Source organism: Lygodium microphyllum, chromosome 21 (genome assembly GCF_053477565.2).
Source record: "Lygodium microphyllum isolate KBCC chromosome 21, Lygodium_microphyllum_v1.1.10, whole genome shotgun sequence".
Classification (NCBI taxonomy): Eukaryota; Viridiplantae; Streptophyta; class Polypodiopsida; order Schizaeales; family Lygodiaceae; genus Lygodium; species Lygodium microphyllum.
This window is the reverse complement of record NC_141155.1, coordinates 97,871,592-97,894,554: the sequence shown is the minus strand read 5'-3', so window position 1 is coordinate 97,894,554 and position 22,963 is coordinate 97,871,592. Positions and strand designations below refer to the sequence as shown.

The window sequence follows — 22,963 nt, the reverse complement described above, 5'->3', positions numbered from 1 at the left end:
TCTAAGTTCGCTATTAGAGCCGTGCTATGCCAGCCTAGTGAACATAACTTAGATTACCCAGTGAGTTTTGCCAGCAGGCAGCTCACAGAGACCGAGATGAACTATTCCACAACAGAAAGTGAGGGGTTGGCCATGGTATTTGCAGTAAAGAAATTTCGGCATTACCTGTTGGCCACTCCCTTTGTCTTCTTTGTGGACCATCAAGCCTTGCTATATCTTGTGAACAAGCCTTGCGCTACAGGACGCATAGCTAGATGGTTGCTCCTTCTACTGGAGTTTGACTTCTCTGTGGTTGTACGCAAAGGAAAGCAGCATTACATGGCTGACCACCTGTCCCGCATACCCACAGGAGAAGCCGCTGGACAAGGCATACCTGACGATTTACCGCATGCTCATCTCTTTAACATGTCTAGCGAGAGAGAATTGTTTAAAGCTGATCTGACGCCGTATTGGGCCGATGACATAGTGCAAGTGCTAGAGAATGGACTATCTGGCAGACCCATTGAGAAGGCCAGGCTGAGAAGACTTATCCTGAAAATTCAGTCATACCAACTGATAACCGGCCAACTCTACAGGTTGGGACAATATGGTTTATTGCGCAGATGCGTATGTGAGCACGAGATGCACAATGCATTGAAAGAAGCACATGGCGGAATTGCTAGAGGACACTTTAGCGGGGATACAACAACCCGAAAGGTGCTACAATCCCAACTATGGTGGCCCACCCTTTTCCGCGATGCATCTAAATTCGTAAAGCACTGCGATGAGTGCCAAAGGACCAAAGTGCCTGTGCAGAAAGACAAGATGGAATTGACCCCTATCATAGCCCGACAACCCTTTGAAAAATGGGGTCTCGATTTTATTGGACCTATCAGTCCTGTGGCACAATATTCCCAAGCTCGCTACATCATAGTGGCAAACCGATTATCTAACAAAGTGGGCAGAGGCATGAGCCACAAGGAAGAATGATGCTAGGACCACTGCAAAGTTCTTGTGGGAGCAGGTCATTTCACGGTTTGGCTGTCCAATCGAACTTGTAAGCGACCAAGGCACGCACTTCGTTAATGAGGTGATTTTCCATCTGCTCTCTACCTTCCTAATAATTCATCGGAAGTCCTCTCCCTATTACCCTCAGGCTAATGGCCAAGCCGAATCCACAAATAAAATCTTAGTCAACATGCTTACAAAGGTAGTGTCTACTTCAAGAAGTGACTGGGACAACAAGCTAATGGCGGCCTTGTGGGCCTATCGCACAGCTTATAAAACGGCTCTAGGACAGACGCCTTTTAGGCTGACGTACAGAACTGAATCCATTTTACCCTTAGAATTCTTCATCCCTAGCTTAAGGATAGTAGTCCAGGAGGGTTGGGAGGGAAGAGAGGCTTGGACCAATCACTTAGTGGAGTTAGAGCACCTAACGGAGACTCGACTCCTCGCCACTCACTCTCTGATTTGTGAGAAGGCTCGATGAAAGATGTGGTTTGACAAGCATGTCAAACAACGAGACTCTGAACAAGGGGACCTTGTTCTGCTATACTCTATAAAAGGACATAAACAGAAGATGAAGTTTCAGGGGCTAGAGCCTTTCAGAGTACGCATGATTGGTAGAACAGGGAATGCTGAGTTAGAATCACTTGAAGGCGAAGGAATAGGCTTTTTTAATGGCAGTCGCATAAAGAAGTACTATCCTCCTTCCCATCCATTACATAAGCCACCCATGCTAGAACCCCCAATGAGCGTCTGCATGGCTACTATAACCGACCTTACAGATTAGGACGAAGAAGCAGTGGCACCGGTGTATCTACGAATCACAGTCGCAACAGGAGCGACGTATTCTTTCGATGCCTTGATTGATGAAGGTGTCGACTACAACATCTTAACACATGACCATTGGACACGCATTGGTCAACCAAAACTACAGCCCACTAATGCCAAACTCACCCCGTTTGGGGGTAATGCTTATTCACTCCTAGGGAAGTGCAAGGTAGTCGTTTCTATCGAGTCTAAAAGTTTACCAGCTTTCTTCCATGTGTTGCCTGACACTAAAGGAGTCGGTAATATGTCATTATTAGGTCGTACTTTCAAGAAGAAAACGAATTATAATGTGAATTACAACCTAAACCGCATTCATCTCGCTATAGGCAATGTGCGTATAGTGACGACTTTCAGCAAGGGCTGTCCTGACTCCTCCAACATTAGGAAGCCACTGGTAGAAACCCCTACGACCACGCTTCAGCCCGAGTCTAAACAGAAGAAAACTAAGGCCTCATGCTGCCAGGCTCTCGACCCTAGGCCCAAACCCACCAAGAGTGCTCACAAGGCCAAGGATTCCAAGCTTATATGGGTGCCAAAACGACAAAGACCACATCCAGGTAGACCACCTAAACGTGATCCTAAACGCCAAAATAATCAGCCCCATCACGGCCTAAGAGGCAGTCTAGACGCTATCGACGTAGACACACAACCACGCCGCGATGGATCCCCAAAGATCTCTTGCAAGCACAAGGATACTACGAGGGCAACCCCTGGATTTGGGTGCCTAAAAATGGCCAGTTAAAAAGCTCATCTACAAGCAATCTCACCCCAGTGAGGGAGGCTTGCACACGTGGTGCCCAAGGCATAGTCAGCAAACCATTGCCCGCTGTGGCTAGCAAGCCCCAGCTCATCTATCGACCAAAGCAAACACCACAAGCCTTAGACTTACCTAATCCAGAGAACTTAAAAACCCCCATGACTGCTCACTCAGAACCCAGCACAACTCCCATGCCCCCAGAGCTTCCTACAGTACCTCAAAGTGCTTCGGAGTGCAAAACCACACCTGTGACACCAATTATGGAGTCACCACTATCCAGTCCATTTGCACCATTCCCACCAGTAGGTCTTAAACCTTCCTACATAGTACGACCTTTTCTTTCCTTGGCTAAAGACCTCGCCGCGACTTCTGGGGATAACTTAGTAACCTGCATCAAGATGTTGGACAAAACTTTCACCACGTTCGCTAAAAGTTATGAGAGGCTAGACCTAGGTCTTCTTGACAAAACACTTGCTTCGTATGTTCGTGCATTACCATGCACTTGGAAAGAATACGAACTTATGACGACTCAATTCCCCAAAATTGCTGCTGAACTGATAGCAAACGACAAAATATCAAAGGAGCAAGTTGCCCTCAGAAGACTAATCACTTCATATTGTAAGCCTCCTCGTTCTGTTCCTGAGCACGAGTTGCAAGAGCTCACACAGATGGCAAGCTTGCCTTCCACATTCTTGCAGCAGTGGTTTGCTCTAAGAATCCAATGGGAGAAAAAAGGTTGTCGAATAATGACCAATGTTGAGCAACGCAGGGCAGTTAAAACCATCGAATATGACCCTACTTATGTGACACCTATCTTGTTTAGGGTTCTGGCCATCACCCGCAACTAGCATTTAGACGACCATATGCTCGCTCACCCCTACAATGACCAATTCCTCACGAAAGAGGAATTACATGTTGCCAGCCACCTTAATACTGGAGATCTCTTTCACGATGTCTTGACCTACATCTCCCAAGTCTCCATCCAACCGTCTGCTCTTGATTGTCATGCTCAACTGGAATACAATACAAAATTCTATACGTGGCTTCTTCACACATAACTCCTACCCTACCCCAACAGGCCCAAAGCCCCTCACCTTTTAACCCCCAATCCTAGGAAGGATTCCTTTCTAAGCCGGAAGGGGAGGGGGTATGTGGGCATGTGGTGAAGGTGAAAGGAATCAGATAGGAAATGAATAAAAAGGGGGTACAATAAAGTAAAGGTAGTGAAAAGCATAAGCATATAGTATGAAAAAATGGCTTCCTAAAAAATTCATTCAAGAGTTTTATTCTCACGTAAACAGCAAAGTGATATGTGGAAAATGCTAATGAAAGTTACGAATTATGGTGGTAGGAGCAGAAATGGTCGCAGCAAGACCGCACTCATCGACTCCCGTTCAAAGACGAGGAAAGGGAGCAGTATCGCATCCATCTAGAGAACCACGCCTTCGGCTAGCTCAAGTTCTGAACCATCCACAACATCGAAGTCATGGTGGCCAAGGAGGAAGCAGCCAGGAGGGTAGTGGAACAATGCAACCTTACAAAGTAAATTGAAAAATTCTCGCAGGAGCTGGATCACCTAAAATGTGTAGAATTCCTCAGAACATACAACCCAGACCAAGAAGGTGGCATTGTAACGCTGGCTGGGTTCTCCCTAGCCCCCTCCCCCACTTCACACTTAGGGCACATCAAGGGCAGGACTTTCAGACCTGACACCCTAAGACTCGCACCGCACCTCCAACGAAGCACAAACTAGGTCCTCAAGTGTGGGCCGTTACCAAGGGCTTACCCAAGGTTAGACCCATCTCCCAGTTCCATTGCCATGAGCACCACACACTACACGACGAGCAGACACACCCCTTAGGGAGTGCACAACTTTTCTTGCAGGTTATGTTTGACTTTCAAGTAATGGCTACCCGCAGAAGAGGATCAACCATGGCACCCTTTAATGACCCAAACTTCTTTTCATGTGCTGGCATCCAGCCATCTGCTTGCTGATGGCCACCATGATCGAACCAAGTCAAGGTGGAACTACCATTGGCATAGACCTTGGAACCTCATCATCCAAAGATCCATGCCCAACGCCTCAAGATCCACGGATTGCTTATTGACTCCACAAGCCTAAAGACCTTCAACTCAAAGACAAGGATCTTCAATCAAAGCCACGGATTTTCAAGAAAAACAACGTTCAGGGGGTTTCTCCAGAATAAATCCCTCCAATACCATCCTCCTAAGGGATTGCTTCTTGCTTCAAGCGTTTCTAATACTCAAAAGACGACCGGCTACATAAGGGGTGCCACAACAGTGTGAAAGATGCCGAGTATCTTCATGGAGCCTAAAGCATGCCGGAATCTTTCCTGGTCATCGTCCCCAACCCCCATCACCTATCATTCCCCCAACCACCCACCTACCTGTTCTACCTAGCAGTCGACCTAACTAGCCACTACGTCCCACCGCAGTGCCATGGGACTGGCACTTGGCTAGGAGGAGGGTAATGTTACCGTGTCCCCGCAGCACAGAGGAGAGGAAAATGGAAAAAAATAGAAATAGCAAAAAAGGCACAGGATAAAAGTAGAAAAAGGCGCCTTGACCAAGAGCCTGTCCCTAAAAAATTCAAATGTCCGGGCACGACCCTCAGAAAGCTTTGGTGTCGGCCCGAGGCAACAAAAGAAGTAAAATGCAGAAGCGCCCCCGAATCTTTGTAAAAGAGTGCCACGCTCACTCATGTGCAAAGTGTACGCATTAGCTGGGAATAGGATAAATTAGAATGGTGGGAAATGGGAAAAAGGGCCTAGGCTATGACTGGCCATGTAAAAGAGGGAAAAGGGGATGACCACCCAAAAAGGATTTAGGGCTTTGTATATAAAGTTGAAAAGTGAATGAGAAGCTCATTCTTTGGTGTGTGGCAACAAGAGTCTTCTTTTTCTCCTCTTCTTCTCTCCTTCTTGCTTGTGTGTGCTCTTGAGAGAGGGAGTGTGAGAGTGTGAGGGAGTGAGTGTGCGTGAGAGTGAGGGATCAAGAGGGTGAAGCTCTTCACCATCTCCTCTTCTCTTCTTCTCTTCTCTTCTCTTGCGCGCGCGGCTATGGACGATGGAGATTGGAGATGGAGGGGGCTTGAGGATGCTTGAGCTAGCATCAAGAATCGTGGAGCTACTAGAGTGCAAGAGAGAGGAGGGTACTCGATCGAGCATCAAGGTAAGCTCACTACACTCGTAGGATCGACAGCGTGTCGGCTAGGTGAGAGATAGCCATTAGAGCTCGCTTGGAACGCTTGAAACAATAAGCAGTCTTGGCGGTTGAGCGAAAGCTCCCACACATGTGAACCTCCTCTTGGGAGGAGGTCAAGGGAATAATTGAGAAGATTTATGGCAAAAAAAAAATTAAATCCTTCTTTCCCCCCCAATCGAAGGCTGTGCTGGAGGAGGGGGAGTAAGGCGCGAGTGCATAAGCCTCCTTGCTGGAGGTCGTGGGGGGGAGAATGGCCATGCATTTGGCCGTGTGGGAGGGAGAGTTCTCCTCTCCCTACCCTATAAAAACCTCCTGTGGGGGGGAAGCAAAAGGGAGAAAAGATCTCTAACACCACCAGTTTGAGAGAGAGAAGAGAGTAACATCGCCTCTATGTGAGGGGGTAGGAATTCCGCAGAAGAGCCGCCAGCGCTGCCGCGCTGCCATCGTTCCCCCGCCAACAAACGACATTGAAAATCGTCTCTTCTTCCTCCACGTGGTGGATTTCTATGGGCCATAGAAGCTTCTTGGGAAGCTTCTAAGGGCCCCTTAGAAAGCCCCCTTTCCTGTGGGCTTTCAAAACCCCTTCCAAGTGGGTTTTATAACCCCCCCTCCTCGGATTTAAGCACCCATTCCCATGGGATTCCACCCAAGTCCCCTTTCTCATTGCAATTTCCACCTAACTCCCCTTTATCCTTGCAATTTCGACCCAAGTCCCCTTTAAGTTCAACTTACTCTGAGAATTAAACCCTTTTTCCCCCCCTTGGTTTCCCCAAAAGACACCATAGCCGGGTTTTTCAAAGCCTTCTCCTTAGCATTTCCACAAAGCCATTTTCGTGGATTTCCCCCACACGTTCTTTGAAGGCTACCATGACATTCCCACTCAAGCCGTATTAGCAAGTTTTAAATCCTCTTTTCATTGGTTCCCCTCGAGTTCACTCTAACCACCGGATTCAAAAACCATCTTTCATATTGCAACTCCCACAAGCCTATAAGGTCTTCCAAAGCCCAAGTCCACAAGATGAAGCATTGGTCAAGGAAGCTGATTCTCAAAGGGAATTGCGCATGCGAGGGAGACGGGCCAAGATCATAAGTCTGCGGCCAAGGCAAGAAGGTCGAATACGCGATGGCTCCTAAAAAGGCACAAGGCGCAACCGTAGGAGGATCATCTCCTAACATCCATGTGGACATTTCACCACAAGTCCAGGTTTCCTTCCTAGTTTTGATTTATGTTGTAATATTACAATTGTGCATGGATCATTTATGGAATTAGGATGCACTTTTCGATTGAAATACTTTGGCTAATAATCGTAGGAATTTTCAATGCATGGAAATGATTCCAGGGCTGCATGAACTAGATTAATCTCTAGGAAATTGGCATTAATCTCAATCAATTACGTAAGTAGTTACGAGAGGTTGTGTAAATTCAGCATATGAATAATTCATTCAGAAATGAAATTAGGAAAAGGCTGCATGGTTCATTTTAACATAAACCCTAAATGCATAGCAGCATGAATCGTGAATGCATCAATGGAAATTATGCCGTAACTTAACATATGCTTTGATCTTAACCAAAAAAGTTAGGGTTTGTAAATCTAATCATATGTAGGCAATGAATCATGTGATTACGAGAATGGTATCGTAAATATCTTTAAGAATAGACAAGTAAATTGGTTTACCCTAAACACCTAAACCGCGAAGGAATCACTTAGGAAGGGTTAAATCGATGCAACATATCCCAAAGTGCTAACTAGGGTTTAGCATGTTGAGGACGTGACCTAGTCGCACTTATTGCCAAGTTGAAACTCTCATAACCTAAAGACCCGTCCACATTCACGGAATGTAGGGACAATAGGACATACTTGTGAGAAACGATCTAGGGTTTCTACCCTAAGGATCGCTCGCTAAAAAGATGAAGACACCCTAACCCTGTTTCCTATCTAATCATGATCCCATGATTAGAAGACGCCATTCGATGGGTAAAATAGTCCCATGGATTAGATGCAACACTTGTGCAACAAGTTGCAGAGTCACATGATCTTGTAATTTGATCACAAGGGAATGGCCAAATTCCTCGGAATGAGATTGGCAAATTCTTGCACAAGTTTGTCTTGCAAGAGGATGAGTAGTCGTCCTGATATAGCACCTTTCTTGGGAAAAGTGACCAAGATAAGGGAATTAGATATTTGCTTGGAAGCAAAGGACCAATCAAAAATTTTGAGTAACATATTCACTGTTAATAGAACTTAAGGTATTGGTTAAAGTTGGGTTAATAGGATATGTCCCTAACCCAAGGACATACGGGTTAACAAAAAAACCCTTAGGAATCTTGTCCAAGTCGCAATTGATCCCATATCAAAAGCTGGATGCATTCGGAGAGAAGGATTCACTCCTTAGCAGTTGGCAAAAAAAAATAACAACCACTGGAAATGATTGTGCTTGTAATAGTTTAAAGAGCACTGTTTTACTTTGTTTGCTCAAGGAATTAAAGGATGAAAAGATATCTAATGCTTCAAGTTGAAGGCCTAAAGGGAGAGGCAACCTCAGTTACCCTCGACTGTCTGCCTGACCCTAACCAAGGGGGTTTTTAACCACGCTGCGAAGGTGGACCGAACCCACCACAAGAGGTCTCTCTGTTGAGCACTACTTGGAGTAGGAGGACGCTTGGGTGCCGAGGGGGGCTCTGGCCGTAAATCCCTTGCCTTCCAGGCCCTACACAAGAGGCCAACATGACTGGGGATTGGGTCTCGAGGCCCGCATACTAGTCTACAGGTGGAATCTTGGATTAGTAATCCCTATGGATTGCTTGATAGCCTTCGAGCAGATTATGGATAAGCCTATGGGCTGGACTTTATAAATGTATTCCAAAGATAAAAATGATAAGCTGTTGAAAAGGAACTTGTTTGACATTGCTTTTCTATGTCAAATGCTATGATTACGTGAAGGAACTAGTGCTTAACGGGCTAATTAAGGAAGCTGTTTGATGCATGTCCAACTAAATATGGTAGGTAATTAGACAACTAAAACAACTTGAGAAAAGTGCGGTGGATGTGGCCATGGGTTCCGTCCTATGGATGGGTGGTCCTAGTTGGCCGGGAACTTTTCTCAATCATGATGGACAGCAGGAAGATCATTTCAAAGGAAATAAATAACAAGAGTGCTGACCTAGAGTCTAGGTTATAATAACCCCGGTTTACGCTATTTTAGGGGAATGGAATGGGACTATGCCTTATGGCAGAGAGGTCGAGCCTTGCATCCCTCTCGTTTCCCATTCTCTTTGAACATAGTGCAGCATGAATCCGCTTCGGCCCTGGCGTTTCTGCATAAAGTAGTTCGCTTGGGGTTCGAGGCTATTTGCCGTTTAGGAAATGACCATTGGAAAAAACCCTGATTCAGGTCAGTCCTAAGTGGGAACGGCCAAAATACTACCGCTATGTGGCAGACGCGGAAAGTCCTAGATCGCAAACCCCGTGACATTCCATGGGAGTGCCGGGCGGAGCTTTCTAGACCTCATTTCCGATGGATGGCTAAGATGTGTCCTGAAGGGAATAGATGGACACGTTACAGTTGGTATCAGTGCAAACCAACAAAGGATTTGTTTTTAAGAAATCTTAATAAGAAGAAGTAAAGCAAATGTTGCTCTTCCAAACATTTCCTTACTTTCGATGTTGTCTTGCAAAATTATGAAGCATGGAACAGGTTCTTAGTGTTCTGAGTTATGTTTATGACCGCGATGGATTCCCCGGCCTATCGACAAAGGGTTGAGATGATGAACATCCTAGATCATATTTATAATCCATTGCCTTTGTACGTGGAACGAAGATGGACAGGTGACTCAGGAATCTACTATATAGATGCCTAACGGTTTGCATATCTTCAAACCAATCTAAAGAGGATCAAGTGGATGGAAGACCTGAAGATTGTGAAGCTGTTCATTTTTGTGGAGGCTCATGTAAACTCAACTTTACATATTCGAGGTCGGAGGATTGAGCTGAACTCATATGTATATGAGGAAGTGACCCGTGTAATCCCCACCGACAAGATCAAGGTGTTGGGGCGCTATGAGAAGAATGGGTTCCAAAGGAAAGGATACCCTAATCTTCCAATGACTTACCAATTCTTGAAGATCCATGACCCGAAAACATACTATTATCCAGTTCCCATAGATAAATGTAATACAACATTATTCTCCCCAAACTAAATGTAAACAGTTGCCTATCATCCTAAGAAATGTTGTATTCCGAAAGGGCTATGCCCATATAAATGTAATAAGACTTCTTTTTATCAATGTCTGTCTTGTCCATGAGAATTGATAAAAATTTAAGTGGCTAGGATTCTTGGTTGATAGCTAAATTGGGTATGAAATATAAATCATAAACGATTAGTGTTATAACGTTAAGAATCCTTTATTCAGGCACAACCCCAGGTACAGATTCCCAATTCGCCTCCTACATCAAGTACTGCCGTAATCCAAGAGAAGAAGTTTCTTCTCAAGCAGATTAAGCCGCTTGAATTTGACAGGAAAGGCAGATCTGTCCAAGCGGATGCTGAAATTTGGATTGAAACTATGGAGGATTACTTTGAAGCCACCGGTACTGCACCCGCCAACCAGGCTATTCTCGCCAAGCTAAAGCTCACCAATGACGCCAGGCTTTGGTGGAAGCAATGGTGCAGAGATCAAGGGATTGTAGAAGGATCCGTTACCTAGGAAAATCTAAAGAAAGCTGTGCAAGGAAGATACTTACCACTTGCATATCGCACACAGAAAATGAATGAGTTCTATGAGTTAAAACAGTTGGGGCTCACTCTTGACGCATACTACTCTAAATTCGTCTCACTTCTTAAGTATGCGCCACTGATGGACATGACACAGCAGGTGTCAAAATTTTGTGCTGGTTTAAACCCACCAGTGAATACCCATCTCGAATCTATATGCCTATCAGATCTACAAGACGCACTCATTCGAGTCGTACATATAATTCACGAGGTGCAGGCTAGGCCAAGAAGTAACAAAACTTGGTTTTATAATGACCCGAACAGAGGAGCATATAGGCCTCAAATGAAGAGAGTTCAAGGTCAGAATCGAGGACAAAGAAAGAAAGCAAGGACTAATAATGCCAACAGCTTTGTCCCTACCCAAAGCAATGACCGGAACTTCCGTTGTTTCCACTGCAATGAGCCAAGACATTTCAAGAGACAATGTCCCAAGCTTGGAGGAGGACATCGCCAGGCACCTTTCCAAGGAACTGGCCATGGCCAGGGAGCTACTACCCGAGGCAGAGGAAGAACTGCTTGTGTTTCCAATAGGAAAATGTGCAAAGAAGAAGATCTGACCATGGAAGCAGAGTTTGAAAGAGCGACAGTCCATGCTGCTCTACACAAGAAAGGCCCGAATCGCCAGTTCTCGGTGATTCAGACTCCGTCGGACTATCAAGGTAAAGGTTTCAAGACCTTGATTGATTGTGGCAGTACACATTCCTTTATCTCACCAGCTTGTGCAAGAAGATTAGGAATAGCCACAGTAGAAGCACCTACCCTGCTTGTGGAGTTAGCAAATGGTCGTGAGGTCAATTGTACCAGGCAAACTGCTAAGGTGGAATTTTTTCTGGGAAGAAAGACAACTTCGGTCAAATTCAAAGTCATGAGCCTAGGTATCCATGAGTGTCTACTCGGAATGGATTGGCTTAAACCTAATGACACCCACATTCATTGTGGAAAGGGCCAAATTTCCTTTCAAAACTCTGAAGGGGAATTGGTCACAACTCAAGGTGAGGCTGGAAAGCCAAAAATTCAATTGGACAAAGCATCTCGGATTATAAAGGGAGTTAGAAAGGGACTACCTGTCTACTTCATTAAGCTCAATAAGTTAGATCAGAAGCAGGAGTCTAGTGAAGAACCTTCATGGCTAAAAGAATATGCATACATATTTCCTGAAGAGTTGACAGAACTCCCGCCTCAAAGAGAAGTGGATCATGAGATCAAGCTAGTGCCAGGAGCTATGCCAATTGCAAAAAGACCTTATAGAATGTCCATCTAAAAGCAATTGAGCTGAAGGAACAACTCAAGCAACTGCTAGATCAGGGCTACATCCGTCCTAGCAGTTCACCATGGGGAGCTCCAATACTGTTCCAGAAAAAGAAAGATGGAACACTTCGACTGTGTATTGATTACAGAGGATTGAATCAATCAACTGTCAAGAACAAGTACCCTATTCCTAGAATAGATGAGCTTCTTGATCATCTTCAGGGTGGTGCAAAGATTTTCTCCAAAATTGATCTCAGGTCTGGTTACTATCAGATAAGGATCAAGGAAGAAGATATCCCAAAGACGGCCTTCAACACAAGATATGGACACTTTGAGTTTCTAGTTATGTCGTTCGGGATTACGAATGCGCCTGCCACCTTCAACAGGTTAATGCAGGATATCTTTAGGCCATATCTTATTGACTTCGTACTCGTCTTCTTCGACGACACTCTAGTCTATTCCAAATAGGAAGAACATCATGAACCCCAACTTCGGACTTGAGACAATGAGGCCACACAAGCTGTATGCTAAGATGAAGAAATGTGCATTCTTCAAACGTCAGATTAAATATCTGGGATTCATCGTATCAACGGTGTCGAAGGGTTTCGAAAGCAATGTCGCGTCTTCAGAAGACCTTGATAAATTTCAGGATAAAATATCAAACAGATGAATAAGCAAGATGAGGAAATAATGTCAAGACTCTGTTTTATTTCTATCAATAAGAGATTCAAGATTCAAGATTCAAGATGAAGAAACCCGAGTAGCCTCTAGTTTACATAGATCAACTATACACTTCAAAGAGAATTTCCAAGAGTATAGTCTTCATCGATGAGTGAGAAAGTGGATGAACGTGGATAATTTTCTGATTCAAGTTCCATCATGATGACTATTTACTGATATTGAGATGGCTCATGGTTAGAAACAGTCTTCAAATTTTCCATTTTTATATATAATGGTAGCCTTCAATCTGCCCTATTCCGGAATCAGTCAGACCCAGAAATAGTCTTTAGTTGTGGATAATAAGTCAGTTTTCTGACTCTCCTTTTCAGGAACAAACATAATTTCTGTTGGGAAATATGGATGGTTAAAAGGAAAGCTTAGAATCTGCCTTGAAATCTCATGTTTCCTCTTCAATCATGATGCACAGCATTAAAAAAACAGAAAGAACATTCAAGGAACTGGAAATTGGGACAGCACGACTTCTTTCTTCAAGATAGTTTGATGATCTGGTTCAAGACAAAATCGTTGTGGGATGAGCATCATACACAGTTCTTCATGAAGTAGTGACATGTCATCATTATTTTCCAAGCTCAAGTACCAATTGTAATTACTGCTGTTATGCTCTCATAGATGTCTGTCCTATTTGTCCCCAGACTGACTGTTTCCTTCTTCCCAGGAGTCGGATGCTCACTTCCAATCTGTATCAATGTCCTCCCTCTCTAAGCATGATAGTGTATCTTTTTCCAGAGAGAGAAGCAGGTGCCATCTGTTTGTTGTACTCTATTCGAATTCAGCTGTTTGTTTAACTGCTGAGGTGTGAACCATGCAAAATCAGCCATCCTGTATGTAGAAAGTAGGTGAAAATGGAGTAGAGAGACTTCAAAGTACCCTGGACAGCAGTAATGCGGTCCTGGAGAAGAAAACCTCAGAAATGGCGAAGGTGAGACAACCCAAGTGGATGGCTTCGATTGGGGAGCTGTGGAGACAACGAATTTCAGCTCAATCGGACCTGAGAGAGAGATCGTGGTCTACTAGAAACACCATAATCCATCCTGATTTTTAAGCGTTTCGTGATGAAAAGCATGCTACTTGATCAAGACAAACGATCGATACAACGATCCGGTAACGATGATTTCACAATGTGACTAAGGATGCAGCAATTCAACTGGTAGGCGATGGTGGTCTGTCCCAGAGCGCCAGAGCTTTCCTTTTTTTCCCTATCGTTTTCTGGTTTTCAATCCTCTTCCCCTCCTCTATGCTTGATTCCCCTATTGGAACAAGTCTCTATCCTCCCACACTATTCTCCCGTTTTTTTTGTCATTTTCTTCCTTCTGCGTTTTCTCCCCTGCTTTTTTCTTCCGTGACCAGAAAAAGCCCACTTTTTTAGCCACACTTTTCTCTCATACACACGCAAAAAAGCGGCATCTTTCATCTTCACGTCGCATGTCCCTTTAACTCTAGATCTTTTGCTTTGCTTCAAGCTTGGTAAAAGTACAAACACAAAGTATCTCAGAAAGATCCTAGAGGCTCACAAGAGCATCTGCACTCCCCACTGCAAAGTACCTCCTAGTCGGATCAATGGCAAAACAATAACAACCTGCTATGTGAGCATCAAGTGTGTGTAATGTAGAAAGAGATGGATAGGACAAGATATCCACCGTTCCATTCCCAGTTGTGAGGAAGAACAGTTCTCCCGTGGTATTCCACGCTATTTCATTCACCTCATAAGGAAACTTGCGCTTGTTGATTAGCTTGAACTTATGAACATCTATAATAGTCAATTCATCATCTCTATTTCCAACAGCAATATGTGGCCCATCAGGCTTGAAAGTGATATTTATATTCTCACCACTCAACTCCACTTGTTGGGAGCACTTACCAGTACGAGCATCCCAAAGACGCACAGTTCTATCTCCTGAAGTTGTTGTTAGTAAATCTGCATGCTTAGGATCCCATGAGGTGAATCTGCACTGTCTTGATCTGGATCATCCTTGAAAACATCAAAGCGTCCAATATGCTTGGGCTCCTTCTTTCCAACTCCTGGATATGGAGGCTTGGTATCATTAGGCATTTTTTATGTAGCTGAAGAAGGAGAAGGCAAAGTCCTGAACGAATACGTGTAACACATTCACCAGCATCAGTTGTGCTTTCCACTTGACCTTGCTCAACATAGGCTGAAAGCATCTCATCATGTTCACCACTATGCCTCCAACTCCTCCCCACTATACTCATACGTAGAAAATAAATGTAAACACAACAACTAAGTATGTATAAAGTATCAAATCACACACACAACTTTCAGGTGGTTTTCACACCTCGAATGCACAGCAATATGACATCCACCCCCTCTAATCCTGCACATCCTCCGGATGGGCCAATTACCCATGATCGTTATCATCAAGATCCACAAACTGATCAATCTCTTCATTATGCATTTCCGGTATATCAACAAGATTATCTGTCATATCATCTGTCTCTTCCATTGGAGTTTCTTCTCGTTGCTCTTCTCTTGAAACTTCTTCCAATGCATAATCTTCATCATCTCTTTTCTTGAAAATCTTGATCCTTTTTCCAGCAATAGGCACTTTAAGCAATGTCCCATCCAATTCTGTCAACTCATATGTTGCATTATCAAAGACATGTCTGACTATGTACAGCCCAAACCATCTTTTCACCATCTTCCCAAGTGTAGTATGCTGATTTTCAAGGCTGCTATCAAAGACCAATACCCAATCTCCCTCTTCTATTGCTCTAGGCCGCAAGCGATGTCTGCTATCAAACATGTCCTTATTCCTTAGTCTAGCAACCTTCAACCTGTCAATAGCTAGCTGAATATTCTCTGGTCTCCTCTCCAACTGTCGAATCCAAAGAGCTAAGAGCTCCTCTCTCATCAAATCCTCCTATCAAGGTAAAACTGACCAAGTCAAAGCACAAGTCTCAATCGGCATAACAGGTTTTTGTCCATGCATCAACTCTGCAGGCATATATCTTGTGGTAACACTATGAGTCGTACGATCAGCCCACAAAGCAAATGGTAGAAGTCTCGGCCATTCTCCAATCCATCCTCTGCATGCTTTGGCTAATGCTTTCACTATCGGTGGATGCCCTCTTTCACTCTTCCCATTTCCCTCTGGATTATATGCTGTAGTTAGAGCCAACTTGATTCCTAGCTGAGAGAAAAACTCCCTAGCTTCATCTGCATCCAATTCACCACGATCCGCAGTGATCTTACCCACACAACCATACCTGCAGCAAATTTCTTCCAATAAGAACTTACACACTGCACTAGTGGTCTTTGTTCTCAAAGATCTGCCCTCAACATGATTGGTAAGATCCTCTCTAGCCAAAACAATATATCTCATCTGCCATAGACCCATAGGCATAGTAACCAAATCAACTACCCACTTATAATGAATGCATAGCGGATAGGTCGGATGAAGCTCATCTCGATGACGCACTACCGAATACATTTGGCAGTCTGTGCAAGTCTCAACAAAGTGAGAAACATCTCTATACATGCCTTTCCACCAATATTTCTCCTTGATTTTCTCATAAGTAGCCCACACTCCTCTATGACCAGCCCAAGGACTCTCATGAAACTCCCTCATCACCTGTAACTATGTCTCTCTATCGCAAACAACCCGCAAAGGTAATCCGCCTCTTTTCTTCGGATGCTTTCAAAGAAATCCGTCCTTGAGAAAATAACCATAGGCTTTCCTTCTGATCTTCTTAAACTCTTCATCTGTCCATTCATCTCTTTTGCTTAGTGTACTAAGGTACCTGCCAATCTGCAACCAATCTCCAACATAGAGTTCTTCTATGAAAGCCACAATATCATAGACATGACAAACATGATCAACCATAGTGGCTAAAATTTCTGCATCATCCTCTTCTGCAAGTAGAGTCTCCTCATCATCATATCTGGCTCTAGACAACATATCTGCCACTGGATTATCCTTCCCTGCTATATGTTTAAATTCCGGATTTAATGACTTGATGTATGCAATCCATCTTAACATGGCTATATCCGGAGTAGAGCAACTCGTGATCATACCAATCAATGGCAAGCAATCTGTCTCTACCACAACTGAAGCTCCAATAAAGTACTACTTGTCACATTTGAGAGCCGTAACAATCCCCAATAACTCCCTCTTGATTTGCGGATATCTCCTTTGTCTCTCGTTTAGGACTTTCGCCCCAAACCGAATAGCATACCTATTTCCATCTGCATCATCTTGACCCACAGCCCAACCTATGCCAATTGGACTAGTGTCAACTGTCAATACAATAGGCCTTCCACAATTATAATCCGCTTTCCTGAGAGTAGGAGCATTCTACAATAACTTCTTGAATTTCTGCATAGCTCTAGTGTGGCTCTCATCCCAATAGAATTTCTGCCCCTTTCGAAGCAGCTGATATAAACAATCTGCTATGTGTGCAAAATGAGGTATCCAAATCATATAAAACACACAAGCTCCAATGAATCTCCATACCTCTGAAGTGGTAGAACAATACTCCGCAATCTTGCCTATAGCATTCACCTTATCAGGTGAGGGTTTCCTGCCATAATATCCACACATATGTCCAACAATGACAACCTCGTTCACTCCAAAAACAGATTTTTTCCCTGAAAGTGTCAAGTTCACTTCTTCTAACCTGGCCAAAATCTTCTCACATGCTGAAATATGATCAGCCACAAAGGATCTGCATCCTTGCTCATTTAGACTCTCATTCTTCTCTTCTTCTGCACACCCCTTAATGGGCACATCATCCAAGAAAGGCATAGTAAGCTGAGATATGTAATCACGAAGGACCTTATGCATGGCATTCATCATATGCGCAACAGAATTAGTGGCACCTTGAGGCAAGGTACACATCCTGACAAGCCCAATAGGAGTTCTCATGGTGGTTATGTCCCTGCTTTCCAAAGCCAGCTGAAACTGATCATATCCTGAATAAAAATCACCTAAAGAATAGATGGCACGTCCAGCAAATGCCTCTGCAAACTCATCCACAACTGGACCTATACCAACATTCCTGATAGTAACTCTGTTCACTGGCTACATGTCCTGAATAAATCGGAGAGTACCATTCTTCTTTGGAACTGTAAACCACCTGTTTGAGTATGGTGCAGATGAAGGCTCAAGAATTCCCATCCTGATTTTCTCATTCAATAAATCAATCAGCTTTGGCAAGTGTGCTTTAGGCACTGAAATAGATCGGAGATTCCATGGAATATGAGGAATAGTAAAAATAACCATAGGAGCAACAATATCAGGATTCACACATCCAATCTCATGCGGGAAAAAAGCAAATCCCCTTCCATGTCAGTCAAGCATATCCTGAAAGCATTGCTTCTCTATGGGTAGCAAGAAATCACCATTTCCAATTTTCAATTCAACAAGAGTCTCTGCTGAAAATTTATGACCAATATGCTCCGGATTCCTCAAAATTGGCTGTTTGGCAGCCCTCTCTATTTGCTGATCACTGTCAGGTGGAAGCGGTATAGCTACCGGCTTCACCTTCTTATCCACAGTTTTGTATTTCGTGTCAACCCTGGCTTCATTATGCTCTTTTGCATTACTCAAATCTTGCTGTAAATCAGCAATTCTGCACTCCAATGGCTGAATATCCTCAGCCCTCTGCTCTATGGACTACATAGAAACAGCCCTAAACTCTGGATGCTAAAATATTTCAGCAGTAAACTCTGTTGGGTGAAAGTTTTCAGCCCTCTATGTCTCTGAAAGCTGATTATAACCAGTTGGAAACTCTGTTTGCTGAATTTCTTCAGCACTCAACACTCTTTGCTGAGTTACCTCAGCCTCTGACTCAATCTGTGACACAAAATCTGCAATTTCATGAAACATGTCCAGGGACTGCACTAATACATTACTATGACAACTCTGCATATCAGTTTTCAGCATATCTTTCATCTCTTCCATTGTATCTGCACAAATCATACTGTCATACATCCCATCTATGTGCTCATCATCCTCCAAAATTCCTGCATTTTTCAAATTTTTCTCCTTCCTGCATATATATTGCCTGGCAGCTCTAGGCAACCTAGAAGTCTTTTGATAGCTCATCGAACTGTTTGCTGAAATCCCAACAAAATCGGAGGAGAAAACACTGTTGCCAGGAGGAGAGAACTCCAATCTCCTCTGCTCTGTACCACCGTCGTCTCGCGAAACTGCGGTACCTAATGAAAACCCAAATCCCTCACAGTGGGCAAATGTGCATCTCTGAGAGTATCCTTGTTTCTAACATGGTTCACACACACAGTCATAAACTGAACTGCTCTCATACCATCTTTACTGCGAATCCATGCATAAGCAGAACCATCATCCATTACCTTTGTTTCCATGCGCATCTCTGTGATGAATGGCTGACCAAGAATTATGGGATAAGAGCATGAATCCTGCACAAAGAAATGAAAATCCTCCTCTACATCACCAATAGAAACCCTGACACTAGGACAGGCAGCATACAAATCACCTGCAGTGTTATTGGCGGCTCTCATAAGCCACCCATGCTCTACATCCATAGGCCATCTGTTACTCTCATAAACTCCACGAACTATGAGATTAATCTCTGAACCATGATCCACCAATGCAACATAAGGCACATGTTTCTCTCCAATCTTTACCATCGTCTCTCTAGTTGCCCTAGCCCAATGGTTCCGCGAAAAGTGACTACGCGGTATCAAGACAGGCTCATCAATTTCAGCATAATGCATAGGCTGAACCCTCTTCTCTTCCTGTGGAAAAATAGAAGCATTCTCAACCATAACCTCATCCTCATCCTCATCCAACTCCCCAATCAAAACTCCCTGTGTATCAGTGGTAGACAATGCATGTCTTTCCCTCTTCAGGACCTCCTGAAACTGATCCTGAAACTCTCTTTTCGAGATGCCCAAAACCTCAGAAATAGTGAAAGTCACCTCACTGCCAAGTATCTTGTCATTAAAGATTTTCTTCATGTCTGTAGATGTCTCAATATCGGACATCAATCTAAACCCTGGCTGCTTTCTCTCTCTAGGCTCTTGCCTCTTTTCTCTCTTTTGAGCATCTTCCATCTGTCGATCTGGCCCTGGTCTTGAAGACGATCCTGCAGTAGGTGGAGTAACAAACTCACCCCCTCTAGTCTTCTTAGCTGCACTTGGATTTTCTTCATCCCTCTTACGCTTCTCCTCAACAAGTACATCTGCACTCTGAGACTTAGCCAAATAAGCATAAATAGAGTACCTATCAACGGGCGAGTCCCAACCTGTCTCTGATCTGATGCTAGAGCCTGCACTAGTCAAAATAGTTTGCTGAATTTTCCCCTTGTTTGCAGTCTCCATAGCATAAGTCCATAGTGCTGATTGAGTCTCTGATCCCTTCTGGTCTCCATATGCAGAAGCATCACCTCTAACTATCACATAAGAAGTACGCGCAGCCATGTCATCCACTAACTTCTTCATTCCACCTTTACCAAAGTTGGTAGCAAGTGGAGCTCCTGTCTCAGTCAACCAAATCTTACCATCTTGTCCCCAATATACCAAATTCTTCCTCCTTGCATCCTGAAAAGATTCACAATCCCTGCAATGCTGATGGTCCGTACTATCGCACCAAATACATCTCCGATCTCTCCTAGGTGCACTAGGAGCACTCCTAGGTGCAGTAGGAGCACTAGAAGAAGTAGTAGGCGCAGTCGAAGCAAACTGCTCCTTCAACTTTCCCACCAACTCCGCTTTAACTGACTCCAGTGTCAAATCTGTTATGCCTTTGATTATGTCATCAAGAGAAGTAGGCACCGATGGAGCGGATGGTTTTGGAGCAGAAGGTGTAGGCATTGGTCGTGGAACAGGAGGAATATGTGGAGTGGAAATAGTAGGCACTGGCATAGGCCAAGAAACTGGCTGAGGAGGAGAAGAAATAACAGGGATAGAAGTAGGCATAGGAGCAGATGGTGGTGTAGGTGTCATGGAACCATTCTATAGGCGAGTCTTCCATATCCTCCTCTTGGTCAAAGTCGAGACTGCATCCTGAGCATCCTGCCAATCCGTTTTAAGACCCATAGGCTTCGTGCGATCCTCAAGAAGCTCACCCAATTCTTCTTGAAGAGCAGGATCTGCAGCTTGCAAGAAAAGCTCAACTTTTTCAACATCCAATGCTCTTTGTTCAATGGCATCAAGCTGACTATACCTCTCCTCAAATTCTCGAATCAACTCCGAAGCACCTAGACCTTTGTTTGGCATGTAGACCCACTCTCGGAATGACCGCCGAGTAGCCATACCAAAGTCCTCAAGGAAATATTCTTCTTTCAAGGCTTTCTTAAAATCTTGCCAATGGGTATTTTGAATAAAAAGATCAGTCACTTTTGCCCTCAAAGCGGGTGTGACAAGACGAAGGAAGTACTTACTCATAAGTCCAGCTGGAACTCCGAAAAACCCCATCTTGATCTCATATGTCTTCAAATATGCTGAAACATTTCGGCCATCAAATAGCTTCTTCTCATTCTCAACTGCTTCAATAGCCTTAGTCGTGCTGTTTGCATTCTCCTGCTCCGAATAGAGTTGCCTTTGCTGAGACAATTGCTGTTGATGCAATTGTTGCTGCTGCTGCATATACAATTGTGTCTGCTGATTTTGGAGCTGCATATACATGGACATATTCTGCAAAATCTGCTTTAGATCCTCTGTTGAAGTACTTGACGCAGCAGTCATTGATGGAGCTGAAGTAGACGCAGCTGGAATTGTAGAAGAGGCTGAAATAGAGGATAAAGTATCTCCCATCCTGAAATTTCTGCGACGCTTTCACGTCAAGTTCACCAAAGATGTCGAAGGGTTTCGAAAGCAATGTCGCGTCTTCAGAAGACCTTGATAAATTTCAGGATAAAAGATCAAACAAATGAATAAGCAAGATGAGGAAATAATGTCAAGACTCTGTTTTATTTCTATCAATAAGAGATTCAAGATTCAAGATTCAAGATGAAGAAACCCGAGTAGCCTCTGGTTTACATAGATCAACTATACACTTCAAAGAGAATTTCCAAGAGTATGGTCTTCATCGATGAGTGAGAAAGTGGATGAACGTGGATAATTTTCTGATTCAAGTTCCATCATGATGACTATTTACTGATATTGAGATGGCTTACGGTTAGAAACAGTCTTCAAATTTTCCATTTTTATATATAATGGTAGCCTTCAATCTGCCATGTTCCGGAATTAGTCAGACCCAAAAATAGTCTTTAGTTGTGGATAATAAGTCAGTTTTCTGACTCTCCTTTTCAGAAACAAACATAATTTCTGTTGGGAAATATGGATGGTTAAAAGGAAAGCTTAGAATCTGCCTTGAAATCTCATATTTCCTCTTCAATCATGATGCACAGCATTAAAAAAACAGAAAGAACATTCAGGGAACTGGAAATTGGGACAGCACGACTTCTTTCTTCAAGATAGTTTGATGATCTGGTTCAAGACAAAATCGTTGTGGGATGAGCATCTATACACAGTTCTTCATGAAGTAGTGACATGTCATCATTATTTTCCAAGCTCAAGTACCAATTGTAATTACTGCTGTTATGCTCTCATAGATGTCTGTCCTATTTGCCCCCAGACTGACTGTTTCCTTCTTCCCAGGAGTCGGATGCTCACTTCCAATCTGTATCAATGTCCTCCCTCTCTAAGCATGATAGCGTATCTTTTTCCAGAGAGAGAAGCAAGTGCCATCTGTTTGTTGTATTCTGTTCGAATTCAGCTGTTTGTTTAACTGTTGAGGCGTGAACCGTGCAAAATCAGCCATCCTGTATGTAGAAAGTAGGTGAAAATGCAGTAGAGAGACTGCTCCACGTAATTGACTTGCAAAGAGACTTCAAAGTACCCTGGACAACAGTAATGCGGTCCTGGAGAAGAAAACCTCAGAAATGGCGAAGGTGAGACAACCCAAGTGGATGGCTTCGATTGGGGAGCTGTGGAGACAATGAATTTCAGCTCAATCGGACCCGAGAGAGAGATCGTGGTCTACTAGAAACACCATAATCCATCCTGATTTTTAAGCGTTTCGTGATGAAAAGCATGCTACTTGATCAAGACAAACGATCGATACAACGATCCGGTAACGATGATTTCACAATGTGACTAAGGATGCAGCAATTCAACTGGTAGGCGATGGTGGTCTGTCCCAGAGCGCCAGAGATTTCCTTTTTTTTCCCTATCGTTTTCTGGTTTTCAATCCTCTTCCCCTCCTCTCTGCTTGATTCCCCTATTGGAACAAGTCTCTATCCTCCCACACTATTCTCCCGTTTTTTTTTGTCATTTTTCTTCCTTCTGCGTTTTCTCCCCTGCTTTTTTCTTCCGTGAACCAGAAAAAGCCCACTTTTTTAGCCACACTTTCCTCTCATACACACGCAAAAAAGCGGCATCTTTCATCTTCACGTCGCATG

General features: G+C 43.7%; 1 pseudogene; it reads right to left on the bottom strand.

The window, feature by feature from the left end:
- Nucleotides 1-13,995: 13,995 nt before the first annotated feature.
- On the bottom strand, nucleotides 13,996-22,949 carry LOC148018334 (THO complex subunit 3 pseudogene; annotated as a pseudogene).
- Between the last annotated feature and the right edge of the window lie 14 nt (nucleotides 22,950-22,963).